The sequence below is a fragment of the Uloborus diversus genome, chromosome 9, assembly GCF_026930045.1.
Source record: "Uloborus diversus isolate 005 chromosome 9, Udiv.v.3.1, whole genome shotgun sequence".
NCBI classification, from domain to species: Eukaryota; Metazoa; Arthropoda; class Arachnida; order Araneae; family Uloboridae; genus Uloborus; species Uloborus diversus.
In genome coordinates, this window is record NC_072739.1 from 19240320 (window position 1) to 19259722 (window position 19403).

The following is a 19403-nucleotide window of genomic DNA, read 5'->3' on the forward strand; positions in this document are numbered from 1 at the left end:
TAATTATACAGCAATTTAATGTTCATTCAATTTAAAATTTAAACCATTTATTGCTTTTTACGTAACTTCGATTACAGTTAACTAACGGTATTTCCGTTTTCCGTATTTTACGCAGGGCTTCTCGACCCTTTTCAATCCACGTATTCCTTTTTGGGTATTACTATTCATATGTACCCCGTACAAAAACCCTTTTGTTTCATTGAAATGTGTTATATTGCCGGCCGCCTTGCCTAGTGGTCAGAGCAGTTTGCCTGTGATGGGGAGGTCCCGAGTTCGAATCCCGGCTTGAGCATGGGTGCAGTTTCTCTTTCTGTGTGTGAATGCGTTGTTATGCTGCTAATGGTTGCCCACCCCATATACAGGTCCTTGTGACATGTGTGTACTGTGGAAGTCGGACTTCACACCAAATTACAGTACAGTTGGAAAAGGGAAGCAACGCACCCCAAATTGCCAGACTGACTGGCTCACGACAACAACATCAACAACAAATGTGCTATATTAAATAGCCACAAATAACATTTATTAACTAGAGTACTAAATTAAGTTTGATCCCAGAGCACTGTAAAAACGATTCAGAAACGTTCCTGGAAAATAATGGGCAGCTGATGTGCCCAATTTCTGCCCGTAACGTATCTTGCAAAAACCAGGAACCTTTTCCATTAAAATCCAATAACCTTCCTGGAATTATCCTGGAAGCATCCTGAAAAATTCAAAAATCTTCCCGTTAAAAGCCTATCGCGTCTCTGGAACTTTAGAGTGAACATAAGTGGGTATATTGTAATATTTTGGTACCTTCTTGATTTATCAAGAAGGTTCCAAAAGCAGTATTGAAAACATGGGCAAAGCTTAGCCAGCCAGTATAAAGAATTTTACTTGCCTGCACTTCTTGCAAAGCTGCGTAGTCCACAGATCTATTTGCTCCCTTTAGGAGCTTAATCAGCCTGGACGAGCCACAATCGTATCGAAGCCGATACATTTTATAAATACGCTCAGTTAATTTTTAAACTGGGAGATTAAAATATTTTTCGCAACAATGAGAGGTCTGCATTCGTGCGACTTGTAGCAATTCAGGAAAAAATTTTACGATGATACTTGATTTCTCCAGGAAGTGTATAAAAAACCATTAAAATCCCGAAACGTTACACGGAAATACTCCGTAACGTTTCGGAATTTTTTTACAGTGAGGAATGGTAGATGCCAGTTTTTTTTATTTTTTGAAACTTTTTGATTCAAAGTTAGTGATCTTGTCTTCTATATTTTGCTTGTTAGTACGTTGTCGTAAACAACAAGAGGTAAGTCATAACTACACTTGCTCGTCCTTAGTGTTCTTTTTCAATAATACTCTAGTATTTAATTAAAAAAAATACATTGCAATATTTTTGTCTCAATGCAGGATCACACCATGTTAGTCAAACTTTGATCACAGTTCAATTTTAGTTTTATCAATATGATTTTATATATTTCTTGTCAGCTAACTGCGTACAACTGAAATAGTTTTGCACCCTCCCCCCCCCGCCCCCGGTTAATAACCATTGATATAAATTCCTTATGCTTCAGTTTTTCAAGAAGGTATCAATTTAGCAAGAAGTTTTATTAGTTTTGTCTGATTATAAAAAAAGTTTTAAAAAGGCGATTCTAGAAAAAATGTCTCGTGCGTTTTTTTATTTTTTCCAGCTAGCCAAAGCCTTTAAAAAATAATGCTGTTGATGCATGCTTTAATACACTATCAAAGGGTAACACTTAATCTCATACTTAATTAATAGTTACTTGAATAAAATAAAAAACTTAGCGCTACGCACGGGACATTTTTTCGAGAATCACCCGAAACTTATTTCAATTGCATTGTTTCAAGTCTCCTAAACACAAAAGCAAGTTTTACAGTGTCAAAAGATTGCTTTCCAATTCGCTATACAATAAATTCGCTGAATGAAGCATCGTTATATAGAGACACCACAATACGAAGGGGAAATTTTCGAAGAAACTTGGATAATTCCTACGCAACAGAAAATACCATTCTATTTTAACCTTCCACAAAAACACTCCACGATACCGGAACAAACAAGAATTCCTCCGCCAATATTCATCATCGAGGGGGGGGGGGGAGGGTCAAAGTATAGGGGCAGGGTACCTATTACTTTCAATAGTCATCCCCCAACGTGTGCCGCAGTCCCTCCCCCCCCCCCACCTGTCATATCAACTTCTCTTGTTTTAAGGTGATTTGGGGGAAGGTTCAAGAACTAGGCATTGTAAAGCGATAAGTACTGGGTGTTGTTGAAGAGGTTGATTGTTTACCTTGGCATGTGGGAGTAGTTGGTTGTTATCTGTTCCTGCTAATTATATTGGATCAAGTTTAAAACTAGATATGTTCAATTAAATCTGATCGACATAGCTTCCTGTATGTAATTTTACTGCGTATTTTGCTGGTGCTTCTGCAATTTCACTGACAGCGTTTTTGCTTAAAATAATAGTACGAACTCTGGCCTTGTTAAAATGTACCCGTCATTCAAAAACATGGGATCGGGAGCGTATTGAAGGGGGAGGAGTGACCTATCAGAAGCAGGTTTTCTATTAGGGTTTTTAGCAAAGTTCAAGATTGGGCTCAAAAACTGTTGACGACCTAGGAGAAAATCCCTGGATCATGTAACTAATAATATAATTTTAAAACTTATTTCGTTTTTTTAAATTTTTTCTATTGTATAGCAGGTTAATTATTAACCTAAAAATTCGTAAGTAAGAAAAATATATGATAACAAATACCAAAATTCACCTCGAAATAATTATTTCTTTGAGAAAATTTTTGTAAAAAGTTTGCGAAAATCGTCTGCTGAAAAAAAAAAAGTTTTATATTTTAGTATGGTTTTATTAATGTTTTGAGGCAATTACACAGATAGTATAGGGAAATAGCATCCAGGGCTAGATTGCCGTGGGGAGATAAAGGGCAGTATCTGCAAATTTTTCATTTTCCCTTCTTTGTCATTTATTTTACTTTAGTTTTACTGTGCAAGTTTGATTATTTGTTTTTTGCAGAAAATAAAACACGAATGAAACGGCAAATTCCAACGTTTTCCAATTGTTAGGATGAAATTCAAACCACGTTTCTTCAAATATCACTGCGCGGCCAAAAGAATTTTTTTTTTTTTTTTTTTCAAAATGCTTCTAACACCATTCTTGCAAATTCTTAATGAATGACGACCAACTGAAAAATGACCAACTTAATCCAAATATGACCACCGTTTTCCCCCACCTCGTGACACTTTTTGGAAATGGCTTCCCCAAATTTTAATTTCATTGTTCCACTGCTTCATATCTATTGTTTTTATTTGGAAGGGAGCATTATTTTAACCATTAAAATTCTTATAGGAGTAACAAATATACCACAATGTGAAACAACAGGAGAATTAGCATTTTACACTTTTAAATCAGCAGATTGACCTTTTATACAGCAAAAACAATGCTTTGAAACCCAAATACACAGGATTATTTCGGACAAACGCTTTATATCATTGATAGTTGAACTGCAGTAGTGTCGGACCGACAATCCAAGTACGTCATAAAGTTTCTTAAATTACTAACTGCAGTAGGGTCAGACTGACAATCCAAGTACGCCACATTGTTTGTTAAATTACTAACTGCAGTAGCGTCGGACTGGCAATCCAAGTACTTTACATTGCTTGTTAAATTACTAACTGCAGCAGTGTCGACTGACGACCCAAGTAAGTTCTAAAGTTTGTTAAGTTATTAATTGCATTATTGTCGGACTTACAATCCAAGTACGTGACATTGTTAGTTAAATTCCTAACTGCAGTAGCGTCGGATTTACAATCCAAGTAGGGGAACGTGAGGCAAAGTAAAATGATTAAGGTGACGGAGTTTTTTCAAAATGAATGAATCGAAAATTTATTTTGGAAATTACAGTAGAGAACATGGGGCAAAGTGAAATATTCAAAGTCAAATATTTTCTTTGCTTTTAGCTCCACCTGTCTGGTATTATTTTAAACATATAGTACCATATGTAGTCTATTTCAGTCAGGAAAAAAATACCACCAAAGATTAAAGCATTTGGAAACACAGACAATTTTCAAAAATTGTAACATTTTGTTGTAATATTTCGTTGTAAGTCAAAAATCATTTTTGTTACTATAAAATGATAAAGTTCCTGTTATTAACATTTTAAATATTAATTGAGACTTTCTAATACTCTGCGAAATATTTATTTAGTTAATATTAAGCTTATTTGTATTTTAAATATTTTCTACAATCAGTCAAGTACATACGGGGCAAAGTGGATAGGGCAAAGTGAAATAATTTGTTTCATTTACTCACTCAATCATTTAATATAAATCACCTACGTTTTCATTTATTAATTAATTCATTTACATTCGTTCATTTAGTAATTCACTTATTTATTCATTCATTCACTTATTTTCTTAATCATTCATTCTTTCACTCGTTCATTTATTTTCTTCATATATTATTAATTGATTAATTCATTTAATTATTCGTTTCTTGTTTTATTATCTTTTCATTTATTCATTTAACTTTTTATTTACTGATTCTTTTGATCAAATCTATCGATGAAATATTTTCTATCGAATAGAAAATATTTCATTAGAAAGATATTTTATTTTTCACTTTGCCCCATAAAAAACAAAGTTTGAAAATCTTCCACTTTTTTTTTTTTTTTTTTGAAGACTCAAATTTACTGCCAAAATTTAAAAATACTGTTTCAAAGCAAGTTTTATTATAAAATGATTTTATAGTAAAACTTACATTGAAACAGTATTTTTTATTTTTGGCAGTAAATTTGATTCTTCAAAAGTAAAGTGGAAATTTTTCACTTTTTTCATGGGGTAAAGTGAAAAATAAAATATCTTTCTAATGAAATATTTGTTATTCGACTATAAAATATATTTTTGATCAAAAGAATCAGTAAATAAAAGGTTGAATGAATAAATAAAAAGATAATGAAACAAGAAACGAATAATTTAATGAATAAATCAAATAGTAATATATGAAGAAAATAAATGAACGAGTGAAAGAATGAATTAATAAGAAAATAAGTGAATGAATGAATAAATAAGTGAATTACTAAATGATGGAATTTAAATGAATTAATTAATAAATGAAAACAGAAGTGATTTATATAAAATGTTTGAGTGAGTAAATGAAACAAACTATTTCGTTTAAAATACACCGCCAGCTCAGTTACTCCATCCGAGGACTGCAGTTTCGTGCTTTTTAGCAGTTAGGGCGGTAACTTACTACAAAATACCTTAGCTTTACCATCAATCTTTGAGTTGAACCTCACCATTGCTGCGGTCGCTCATCTGGCTTGCTAATTCTGCATTAGCTACCAGTTTGTTTGGCTCTCTTGGCTATTGACTCCCTTAAGAGATTTTTCTCCTCCAGCTCATGTGATTCCTATTCCGGACTGATGAGTGCTAAAAAGCACGAAACTGCAGTCCTCGGATGGAATAACTGAGCTGGCGGTGTATTTTAAGTATTTCTGACTTCCTGGCTTTAGGGCGATAACTTACTAAAAAAAACTATATCACTTTGCCCCGTATGTACTTGACTCATTGTACAATTTATTTAAAATATAAGATTAATATTAACTAAATTAATACTGCATTGAATATTAGGAGGTCTTAATTAATATTTAAATGTTAATAACAAGAACTTTATAGTAGCAAAAATAATTTTTGACTTAAAGCAAAACATTGCAATATGAGTATCAATTTTTTAAAATTGCCTGTATTACGAAACGTTTTAATCTTCGGCGGTATTGTTTTCCTGACTGGAATAGACAACATATGGTACTGCATAGTAAAAATAGTACCGGTAGGTGGAGTTTAAAGCAGAGTAAATATTTCAAAATTGCACTTTTCCCTGTTATTTCACTTTGCCCCATGTTCCCCTACATCACATTGTTTGCTAAATTACTAACTGCACTAGTGTCGAACTGACAATTCAAGTGCGTCACATTGTTTGTTAAATTACTATAATTTATTACATGATATATGCAGGAGTTGTACTTCTAATTAAAATAAAAAGCAAATGTTTTGCGGACTTATAGCTCACGCTACCACAAGGACGGACACAATGAAGGGGCGATGAGGCGATCGCCCCTCCCTTGAGAAAAATCTCCATTAGCAAAATTTGGATATCGAAGTTCAAAAGACGCAATTTCAGACGAACTTTGGTAATATTAAAGTTAGGAGAAGAGAGGTTCGGACCCTCCCACGGAATTTGTTTTGTGAAATGAAGTCCGAAACATTTATGATGAACATTTGCACACTTCAGTACGTTGTGAAAAGGATGTAAAAAAATTCAACCGCCCCCCTCTTGAAACATTTCTGTATCCGCCTTTGAGCCACCATAATTTGAAATTATTATTTATGTGAATCTAAAACTTTTTTGAAATTCTACAGATTTTATCCGGATAAAAGGGAGATCCAGATAAAAGGAAGCCGGATAAACGAGGTCCACTGCAGTTCAACGTAGTTTTGCAACAATACACGGTTTTATAACAGTTTGAACGATGAGTCTGTTGATTTAAGGATTTGATTTGTGGATTAGCCATTCTTCTTGGACTATCCGGATTTTCGATCATTCGAATCGCCTTTGTCCCAGTTGCAGTTAATCCGGATAATCAAGGATCTTCTGTATTAGAGAGATGTTGAGCAATGTGTTCTAGTTGAAAGATTGAAAAAAAAAAAGAAACAATTTCCGAAAAAAAAAGTCCTACAAAATTCGCCTGGTAAAAGATAGGCTTTTGTGTTTGTTGTGTTATAAAGGGTAAATTACATGCAGTTGAACAGCCGCTACGGCAAACTTCAAGGAAGCTCAAATTTTGTTCGTTGTTCAAGGACAACGAACAAAATACTTTTTTGATCGTTTCATAACATATACTTTTTTGAATTTAGTTTCAGTTTAAAATGCAGAAAAATTGATAACTAAATAAATGAACGAATAAATAAATCTAGGATTACAGTTTATTTTGTAACTAAAGATTTAGGCGGAGGGAAAATTTCTCCCTTTAAACCATCTTTGCTGCGCCGCTCCTTCAGGTTGATTGCTACTAGTGCCATCTATTGGTATGCTTTGTTTCTCTGTTCCATCAATGTCAATGAACAATTTTACGAAAAAGAACTTTTAGGATCTTAAGAAAATAATTTCACCGCGACGAAATGGACTTAAAAACAATCCACTCTGTACCAATTTTTTCCACTAGTCGATGTTATTTTTGTAACTACCAATAGCTCTTGTAACCTATTGCTTATATATATAATTTTAACTTTCTGATGAGCAAGTCCAAATTCTATATTCTTATTTTGTAATAATCATGCTAGTTCGTCTCTGAACAGTACGAGATGAACAGGAAGTAGAACGAAAGTTTTAATTATTTTCCTGAGCAGTGTTATGGAAGATCGCTTTTTGATTCCACTCGATCTCAGACGGTGTGATGAGCGTACTGTTCTAGTTTTGATTGGTCCGGCCGGTCACATTACCCCTTTCCACGAATATCTGTCTGAAAAATAATTACACGAACTTAATTTTTACGTCAAAATTCATCGGTCCTAGTTTTTGACATAAAAAATCTGTAACTCTGTCAAGAACTTCAGTGATTAAAAAAAAAATAACCAATTGACTTTGACACAATTGGAAGTCTTTGAAGAAGACATAAGTTCAAAGGATTCCGCGAGTAGTTAAAATTTAAAATATTATTTTAAGATATATTTTTCTAAAAATCGATAGGGGATTCCCAAAAAACACATATTGTGCAGAGGGTTCCATTAATCGATTAAATTTTAAACAACACATTTCTAAAAAATGGTTTTTTGTTCCATGAACTAAACGCATAGTTGACAAAGTTCCGTGAGTCGAAAATGTTATTTTCAGATTTTCCTTTCCAAAAATGGATTGTGGTTCCATGAAAAAAAAAAAAAAACTAAATAAAAAAAAAATAAATTTCAAAGGGTTTCTTGAGTCAATAAAAGTTTAAAGTATTTTTTTAAGATACACTTTTCTAAAAATGGAAGTGATTTCCCTAAGAACACACATAGTTCAAAGGGTTTAGAGAATCGATATAAATTTAAAACACATTTCCAAAAATTGACTACGGTTCCACGAATTAGACGCCTAGTTAACAAGGTTCCGCGAGTCGAAAATATTATTTGCAGATATCAAAAATGGATTGTGATTCCATCAAAAATAAATAAATAAAAAATGACTAAATTTCAAAAGATTCCTTGAGTCGATAAATTTTAAAAATATTATTTTAAGATATACTTTTCTAAAAACGGATAGGGGTTCCTCGAAGATCACACACTATTAAAAAATTTCCAGAAAATTTACGGTAATTGTTACTGGCATCCATGTTGCCAATACCTATTACCGTAAAAATCAAACGTTACAGTTAAATTTTACGGTTTCCTCGGTAGGCCACAGCAACCAATTGGAGCAGGGATCGCTTATTTCTCCGGTATAAATACCGTAAAAATCAGCGATGCTGTAAATCCGCCATTTTACAGTAACAATTACCAGAAAATCTTCCTGAATTTTTAACAGTGCACATGTTCTAAGAGTTCCGTCAATCGATAGAATTTTAAAATATACAATTCTAGAAATTTTGCCTCAACGAAGTTCCAAATAAATATCTTCATACTTTCATTCTGTACGTCTTTGCATCAGTTGTATGTACCCGGAGCAGGCCTCAGATTCGTTTGTTTTTCTTGCCCTCCTCCAGATCGATGATTGGAGGAATGTAATAGCTCATCGTCTGATGCCCACCATGCTGCCCTCCATCCACTTCAAAACGCAGCGTGAGTCCCCTTTCTGAAAGCTGCACAATCAGGCTTATTACTGTCTTGAAGTATGTCTGGGTCATGAACACAACAAGGTTTAGCACCAAGAAGTTAATTTAGGGCTGGAATCTATTTATTAGACTTTGATTTTCAATCTTTTATCTGGTGCAATTTAGCATTTGAAATCAGGGACCTCCCAATGGAAAGTCACGGTAGGTAACTGTGACCTTCAAAAATTTTCTTCTTCGGCAAATTTTGTCTGACGGTTCGGCAAAATTATCATCATTAGGCCTGATTTGGAGCTCCATTCGGCAAAATTCAAAGCACCGTTCGGCAAAATTTGGAACGCCATTCAGCAAAATCATCATCATTTGGCCAAATTTGGAGCACCATTCGGCAAAATTATTATCATTCGGCTAAATTTTGAGTTAAATCCGGCAAATTGAAAATTTCCACCCTCTCGAAAATTTAAGTTCGGGGCGCCCCTGCTTTAAATTTGTTTGTTGAACTTTTGAAGAAATGTTTTCTCTACTGATAAAGGGTTTTCTATCGATTTCTATTTATATACTTTCAAACAGAATTTAAAGTAATCTACTCAGATATTTGCTCGCCCCCCTTCTGTGTGTGCGTAGTGTCAAAATGGCACTTTCTTACAGCTTGACGATGGAATACTAACACGTGTTTTTTGGAGTCAAAAAAGATTTGAAAACTATCTTTCAATATTAATTAGAAGCGAAAGAAAATAAAAACATTTTTGCCTCCACACTAAGAAAAAATCTGAAACGTTACTGATTATTTCCGTGCATCGTTTCAGGATTTCCCTGGTTTTTATCCATTTCCTGAGAAAATCAAGTTTCAAGTTCAAAACGTTTCCTGGATCGCTACAAAATACTCAAATGCAGACTTCTCACTGTTATGTTGCGAAAAATATTTCTAGCTCGCTTACGTGCCGTCTAGGCTTATTTATAAGCTTCCAAAGGCAGCCAATAAACCTCTGGATTCCGTAGTTTGGCAAACATTGCTGGCGAGTTACTTTGTTGATACTTGGCAAGGCTGTCTTAGCTTTAGCCAGGCTGCAATTCTGCTTTTAGAACTTTCTTAATAAATCAGGAAGGCGTCAAGCTATTACAATAAATTACCTAAATTTACTTTGAAGGTTCCAAAGATACGACTGGGGCTTTTAAACGGGAAGATTTCTGAATTCTTCTGGAGGCTTCCAGGATTATTCAGGAAGGTTACAGAATTTTAGCGGAAAACATTCCTGTTTTTTGCAAGATATGTTACTGTCAGAAATTGGGCACATTAGCTGCCCATTATTATCCAGGAACGCTTCTGAATTGTTTTTACAGTGAAGCAGTGAAATTGAAAATCGAAACATAGCTCAGTTTAAAATATACTCCACAATTAAAAAGAAATAATAATTATTTAAAACTTAAAAGGGAAAAAGTCTTTTAAGATGATTAGAGGAGTGGAAAAAAGTTTTTTTTTTTTCTCCTCGGCTATTAAGTGTCTTAGTTGTCTCAATACAGATTCAGATGTTTTGTGCTATCAGTGTATTTGTATTTTCTACTTTTTTACTTTCTTTCTTTTTTTTTTAATTTTACTAGTCATATCTTGATGATTATGACAATTAGGCGAGAACTAGGAAGACGTTTTTTCTTGGTATCGGGCATTTTAAAACTTTCCCTAATTGTTCCCTAATAAGGTTTGTCTACAGTGAAATCCCGTTATAACGAATACCAACACAACAATGTCCGTTTCAAGGAATTTTCTCGATTTAATAACCAATACATTGTTTGAATTACATTACAACGAAATTCTCGTTACAACAAAGTATCCGTTTCAACGAAATTCATTTTCAGTCCCGATATAATAACCAATACATTGCTTGAATTCCATTACAGCGAAATTCCCGTTACCACGAACAAAATTCGCGAAGTCAATCACAAAGTCGCTATTTTGGAAATTCGGTAGCACAAATATTTTCGAAAGATATTGATAAAATTCAAAACAATAAAGTGCTGAAAAGGTAACACAATTCAAATCCACCATAAAAGAAATATCGAATGCAATGAAAACTAGCCAGAATACTTTCCTTTACCTTGAAGAACCGTTCGGGTTGAGGTGTCTGGCTGCTGCGAGGTACTTTGCCTCTCGTCACGACTCGTATCTGACGTGACGGCGGGGGTGGAAAAAGGGAGTGGAGTGATAAACGTAGGGGGATGCGATAAAGGTTACGATCTTGGTTTTCGCTTAGTTACGGTTGCGGTGAGAAGGCATTTTTCTTGCTTTCTCTTCTACACTGACATGAGGATGAAAGGTGGACTTTTTTGAACATATCTCTTGATGTTTCCTCCATTTCTTTTCAACTTAAAATTAATTGTTGCACCACGTTTTCCAATTGAAGCTATTTTTCTTTGTATTTTATTTAATTATGTTTTTTATTCAGAAACACCCGTTCTTTATTTATGCTTTAGTGCTTTGTTTGCTTATGCTTTTTAAGTTTTCGTTATAAAAAAGGGCGAAGTCACGAAACTTTCAAATTGTTCGTTCTACGTAGGTTGATCTAGAACCCCTTAAAAAAAGGACAGGCTGACTTATCCAACATTTTGGTTCCAAGACAGCTTTGGATCCAACCTTGTTTCTCGTATTTATTGATACGTTATAATATTAGTTGATTGTTATGTCGCAAAACAATTGATGATAATTTGAGTAAAATGGCACCTAAGGTAAATCTAAAAAAATAACACAGTTCACAAATTCAACAAAAATGCATCTAGAACTGTTTACTCTAATGAACCTCAGTTTCACACATTTTTTGTTTTAAATTTGTATTAATTCAATCTTCTTCATTTACAAAACAAAATAAACAAACATCAATCAGGCAACACATCTAAAGCTTGGGAATCAGTTTTCTGCAACGAGGCCTATGTACAAATACTTATTTTTTCCTCCGACAATTTTGGAACCAAAATGTCGGATAAGTCAGCTCCCCTTATATAGTTGCTTTAGGTTGATCAATAGACTGATCATATGCTTTTCAAAAGGTAAATAAAAAATTAAGTCACAGAAAACTAATTATGTACGTGTAGTCGGAGAGAGGAAGAATGAATCATAAAGGTTTAAGAGCCATGACATTAGTAATGTGACCTTGATAGCCATCCAAATACATGTGGTTTTGTTTTCGCTTACGGAAAAACGGGAGCTAAACTGTAATAAAATTTCGAAACGTCACAGATTACTTTCGGGCAACGTTCTGGGATTCCACAGATTTTCATCAATTTCCTGTGAAAATCAAGTATCTTTGCTGAAAAGGTTTCCTGAATGGTTACAAGTTGTATGAAGGCAGATTTCTCACTCTAGTGTAAAATATTTTTAACTACCAGTTCAAAGATTAATTATGCTAATTTATTAAATTTTTAGCCTTCAACTCAATTGCGTTCCGTCCAATTCGACTGAGCTCCAAATGGGAGCGAAATAAGTGTTTGGATGCCGTAGCCTTGCAACAGTTACCGACACGTCAAACGCTGGTGCAGTACAAGCAATTCTATCTTGGCTTTCACCATGGTTTGCGATAATACGATAAGAGCTTCAATGTAAATTCAGGATGATTACCACAGGTGTTTTTGCCTATCTAAGCTTTCTCCGAAGGTTCCTGAGTTGTTCCAGAGACATAAATGGCCTTTTGCCGAGAAGATTCCTGAAGTTCTCATTAAAACTTCCAAGATAATTTTAGAAAGGTTACTGGGGTCATTTTCTCTAAACTGCGCTAAATTCTTGTCCTCGCTCCAAAAATTACAAATTTTGTTGTACAGAAATTAAACTAGCACTAGAATGCCTTAACAACATGTTTACATGTTTGTAAAACAAGCTAAAATAAACTCTCTATTATTATTATTATTATACATTTAAATATTTCTTTTACATGATAAATGTCATTCCCCTGTGTGTCCCTACCTCCACCTTAAAGCAAAATTAGCTCTGGAAGCCATGCATATGTGTAACGAAATTGTTGTTTAACCTATTTACAACTGTTTTGCAATGTTGTAAAATAGAAAAATAAAGACTTTTCAAAGTTTGCACTATTAAAAAAAAAAGCAAAAAATGTTCTTTGATGTTTTGTCATTTTCCTGTCGAACAATAGAATGAATTTTTCTCACATCTGGTAATAGTTATATTAACCCATAATATAGTTTTTGAATTGTGGCCTCATTATAGAAATAATCTTAATTGGTTCTTTTTGCAAAAATACACGGAGTCAGTTATAATTGCGTGACCTCAAGTTAAATCTCATTAAGTATCTCTAATAGCTGTCATTACCTTGTCTCTGATAATTAATTTTGTAATAATCACTCAAAGAGGGATTGACTCTTGTTTGTATAGAATTTTTCCACCTTACTTTAAGTGACACTGATTTTTGTTGTTTGCAGTTATGACAACATATAAGTTGACTTAAATTTTTGTCATTCCCCTGTCACATGTAAGGGAAACAAGCGACCACAATAACCATTTTTTACGCACTACCACATTGGATCTTTTTTTAATTTCACAAAAATGGTGTTTCCTTTTCCAACGGAAAATATAATACCGTCAGTAAAATGTATTATTTCCTATAAGTGTCAGTCCCCTGTCACAGGGAATGTCATTCCTTGCCTTGTCCAAATTGCGCTGTTTAGGGAAAACGACCCACTGACTGTTAACTGAAACGTTCCTGGTTTTTGCAAGATATGTTACTGGCATAAATTGCGTACATTAGCTACCCATTATTTTCCAGGAACGTTTCTGAATTGTGTTTACAGTGTATGCGTGACGAACAAACCAAAAGCTGCATTGAAATTTTGCTTCCTACTTAATATCAGCCGCTGAAGCATATATGATGCTAGAGTAACCTTATGGAGTATCTTTACTGCCATATAGTGCAGTTAGAAGGTTCAAAATGTTTGAAAATGGTAGAAAACCGATTTCGAAAGAATGTGAACCAGGTGCTCTTGTAACTTCTACACTGTAAAAACGATTCAGAAACGTTCCTGGAAAGTAATAGACAGCTGATGTGCCCAATTTCAGCCAGTAACATATCTCGCAAAAACCAGGAATGTTTTCCACTGAAACTCAGTAACCTTCTTGAAATTTTACTGAAAAAACCAGAAATCTTTCCATTTGTCTCTCGAACTTTAAAGTAATCTTAGGCAGGGATAATATAACAGCTCCTAAGCAGGATTACAATTATGGCCAAAGTTAAGCCAGAATTGCAAGTAACGATTGCAATCCTTGCAAAGCTAAATAGTCCAAAAACCTATTCGCTCCCTTTGGGAGCTTAAACAGTCTGGACAAACCGTGATTAAACTTAAGTCGATACACCTTATAAACACTCGCAGTAAATCTTTAAACTGGGAGCTATAAATATGTTTTACAACAGAGAGAAGTCTGCACTCCTGCAACTTGTAGCCATTCAGGCATATTGTAATAGCTTGGCACCATCCTGACTAAACTAAGAGACTAGCAAAAGCAGCATTGCAAGCTAAGACGGAATTGTCAGCTAGTATCAAGCATTTTACTCGCCTGCGATTCTTGCAAACCTGCGCAATCCATAGACCTATTTGCTCCCTTTAGGAGCTTAATCAGTCCGCATGGGCCGCAATCGTATCGAAGCCGATACACTTTATAAATACGCTTAGTTAATCTTTGAACTGGGTGCTAAAAATATTTCTCACAACAGTGAGGGGTCTGCATTCGTGCAACTTGTAGCAATTCAGGAAACTTTTTGACATTAATACTTGATATTTCCAGGAAGTGGATAAAAACCAATGAAATCCCCAAAATTTACGCGGAAATACTCAGTAACGTTTCTGAAATTTTTTACAGTGTACAACGGGAGAAAACGTCAGCTTCGCTGCTGTGACAGTGGGATGCAGTGGCGCACACAGGAATTTTTCATAGGGTGGGTCCAGGATCGAAGGTCTACCATTCTCGTATCATACTCCAACACGCATTCAGACATTCTTTTGATTTTATCGATTGTCGGGAACAAAAACATTAAAGAATATATTGAATAATTATTTATCATTATAGTTAATAAAATTATTTATTATTTCTTAAAAGCATTGTACACTACAGAAATATTCCAATTACAGTGGCAACAATACAGAAAAAGCAATTAAAACGAACTATACATTTAAAATATTAAAACATAATGACTTAAAATTGTAAAATGACAAGTTAAAAATATCTAAATTACGACAATGAATGTTAAAAAGCTTGTAAAATTTAAAAAGACAAAAATTATCAATATAGTTCCGTCTGGTAAAAATATTTTAAAAAGAAGAATGACTCCTAAGAGTCCTACTTGGGAGAGCAAGTATCGAATTGATGATATCTGAGCAGTCAATTAAATTATGTAGAACCTTGTAGAAAAAAAGAAGACACAAAAGCTCACGGCGTGATTTAAGACTGGGAACATTATAAATATTACATATATGAGAGTAAGAATAAGTTTAAAAGTTTTGATTATTAGTTCTGTAACATAAGTAATAAACAAATTTGGATTGAACCTGCTCAAGAGTTTTAGATTTATTATTGTAATAGGGATTTCAAATAAGATAATTCCAGTACTCGAGTTTGGAGCGCACAAGGCAAAAATAAATAATTAATTTATTAATGATAAATACTTAATTAAATTACCAGAAAGCACAGAAATGAATGTTACTTTCTCATAGTTAAAAATAAAAACAGCGAAGCAAAATCATTGTTACAGAAAAATTTATGTTCACATACAGTTCGAGTTTGCAGGGGAAGAAAGAGAGAAAATAAATTTTACTTTTTCTCTTTTTCATCTGAAAATTATTATTACCTTTTCTAGGAATTATTTTACGTTCTACATACATTATTATTGTCAATCGAAATAAACTCAAGGGCGATGGGAGGGGTCCGGACCAGGGTTGCCAGATTTAAGAACAGTAAATACGGGACAGTCTTCTAAGAGAGAAAGTGGGGGGGGGGGGGGTGATATTTTTGTGTTTGAGGGCAATTACTGGTTGTGGTGTATTTTAAGAGGTTATAAACAATCATGTCTCAATAGTTTTCTAAAGATTTCTCTCAGTATGTTTATTTGCGAGTACACTTTTGGAGGAGCTCTAACTGAAAGAAGAAATCAAGCAATAGAACAAAGTTCAGTATACAGATCGACGTTGATAGGAACAGGTGCTAATTAGTTTAGTCACATTTTTCGTTTTACTTTATTTTTTTACCTTAAAATAATGTCTCGTAGTATAAAATATTGTTTTTAGCTAGAATACGGGACCTAAGCCGTCCCGTATGGAAGTTCCCCGGGACACGGGATAATTTTTCAAAATACGGGGCTGTCCCTTGAAATCCGGGACGTCTGGCAACCCTGGTCCGGACCCCTTGGACCCTCTCCTTCCGTGCACCACTGTGGGATACTGTCATACTGTACATAACTGTAACTTTCTTCCTTAACAACTTTCGTTTGTTCTTTTCAAATTTTAAAAGATCTGATTACTATTTTCTCCTCTCATAATTTTTGTGTGTGTTGAATATATGTAAAAGCTCCGGAAAGGAATTACGGAACATATTCTACCTCTTTCGTTCCGAAAAATAAATAAATGAAAGAATCTACCATGATCCCAAAGTTCACCGGCCCTAATTTGCAACAATCACTCTGATTTTCTGACACCTTTTTTTTGCTCTCAAATCGTCTTCCATAATTTAGTTTTCTTATTATACAGTTTTAGGTTGTAATTGTAGTTGGAATTATTGTTATTAATCTTCAACCATCAATTAAAATGACTAATATTGGGTGTTTTTCTTTCAGCAAAAATTCAAATGACCAAAAGTTGTGAGATAGTTTCGTTTCTTAAGCCCTACTGTACTTAGTTTTTAGTACGATAAAGTTCAGATATTTTGCTGTGAATGATATCAGAAATCGAAATGTTTACACACTTAATTTGAATATATTCCTTCATGAGTTACCTAATTATTATAGATGACAGCTCAAAATTCTGGTGATGCCACTCGAGGTTTCGATAAAAGTATCAGTTTCTTGCTTTTTAAGTTCTTAACTTCATTGATTTTCTATCCCGTCAAGAAATTTCGTAAAATTATGCTCTCAGTTTTGACTGACGGCTGGTATTTTTTCCTCAAACCATTACTGCGGTACAACAGTTTGAGAACTAGTCAACGTTATTCATATGATAACCGATGAATAAACGACCTTAAATTATCCATTCTTTTCGTTTTCCAAATTAGATGCATCTAAATAATTTATTGCCTTTCTTCAGGTTAGATAACCTTCAGCGAAAAAAAATAAATAAAATCTAAACCACACCCAAACGGATGCTAGCGTCCGTCGAGTTCTTTATTGACTTCATCGACAAGTCTCGCCAAAGATTTAAAACGGATCCTTCTTCTCAAGAGAACGAACAGCAGAAAGAAATCTCTTCCATACCACCTGCTCCACAATTAGGCGACAGTTTAAAAACTTATACAAGAAGATAAAATACAGCCTGAGTAACGGGGTTCTGCTGCCCTTATGCCTATAAGCTCGTTGGTTGTCATTATTGTTTCTACGACTTCCGCTAGAAAATTCCCTCATTAAGATTCTTCTAGCATAGAACGAAGTGAAGGGTGAGTGGATACCTTCCTGCTGGCACGTGGTTGAGGGGTCGTGCGTAATTGAACTCTTGTTCCATCAGCTTCTGTTATGTACGTTGGATGTGTTACTTTCTTCTAATCGTTCAATTCCTCCTGCATTCTTGACTGTCTGCTGGAGCACGTTCGAGGTGTTACTTTCAAATCCTTTGATTTCGTCAGCAACAAAAGGATTAGGGATTGACCTAAAACATTGATTGTCTTTAACAGATTTAACTGTTTCATTCCATTTTGAGGGTTTATTACCTAATCTTCTTCGTTAATTACTGAATGTTTTGCTTTCTATGCTCGTATGCTTGAAATGTTCGTGTTGGCACGTGGTTGAGGGTTCGTACTTAATTGAACTCTTGTTCCATCAGCTTCTGTTATGTACGTTGGATGTGTTACTTTCTTCTAATCATTCAATTCCTTCTGCAGTCTTGACTGTCTAAACTACTAAAGTGACTTGACTAAAGTGGTGCACGTTCGAGGTGTTACTTTCTAATCCTTTAATTTCATCAGCAACAAAAAGATTAGCAATTGACCTATAGAGTTTGATTGTCTTTAACAGATTTAACTGTTTCATTCCATTTCGAGGGTTTATTACATAATCTTCTTCATTAATTACTGGATGTTTTGCTTTCTATGCTCGTATGCTTGAAATGTTCGTGTTGGCACGTGGTTTAGAGGTCGTACGTAATTGAACTCTTGTTCCATCAGCTTCTGTTATGTACGTTGGATGTGTCACTTTCTTCTAATCATTCAACTCCTTCTGCAGTCTTGATTGTCTGCTGGTGCACGTTCGAGGTGTTACTATCTAATCCTTTTATTTCATCAGCAACAAAAAGATTAGCAATTGATCTATAAAGTTTGATTGTCTTTAACAGGTTTACAAATAAATACAAATACAAATGTGACGACCAGCAACAGGCTCTGGGCCCAGCTAGGCTGGTCCTAGTCAATTAATTAGTCCCCAATGAAGATCAATGGCCCTCTTAAAGCTATCCACTCCCTTGCTCATTACCGCCTCTTCCGGTAAGCTATTCCAAGTGCCCACGACCCGGCTGAAGTAATAGTTTTTCCTGATTTCCGAGTTAGCCTGAGATTTAAATAGCTTAAAACAATGACCCCTTGTCCTGCTTTCCCCGCAAAAATTTAATCCATTTACATCTTTCATTTTGATAAATTTAAATAACTGAATCATGTCCCCTCTGACTCTCCTTTGCTCCAGGCTATACATGTTAAGCCTATTAAGTCTGGTATCATAATCTAAATCTGAGAGTCCCTTTACTAATTTAGTTACCCTTCTTTGAACCCTTTCCAATACAAAAATATCTTTCTTCAGATAAGGCGACCAAAACTGAACAGCATACTCCAAATGAGGTCTTACTAAACTCCTATATAAAGGCAGAAGAACTTTCTTAGATTTGTTTGAAATAGATCTATTGATGAACCCAAGCATTTTGTTGGCTTTGTTACTAGCAATACTGCACTGTTGACTAAACTTGAAGTCCTGATTTATAAAGACACCCAGATCCATAACATTTTCTGCCTGATTTATGACTGAACCCTGTAAACGATATCTCATACGCTTATTTCCATGACCTAAGTGTAGCACTTGACATTTCCCTACATTAACTGCCATACCCCATTTATCTGCCCACTTAGTAATGTGATCTAAATCCTCTTGCAGCTGTTTTACTTGTTCTTCATTTTCGACAACCCCCATAACTTTTACATCGTCAGCAAAACAATTCATGCTTCCAGAAATATTTTCATTGATGTCATTCATAAATATAATAAACAAAAGAGGCCCTAAAACTGATCCCTGAGGAACCCCACTTAAAACATCACTCCAATTAGAATGATTTCCTCTCACAACTACTCTTTGCTTCCTACCAGTAAGCCAATTTCTAACCCAAAGTAAAGTTTTTCCTCCTATTCCAATGTCAG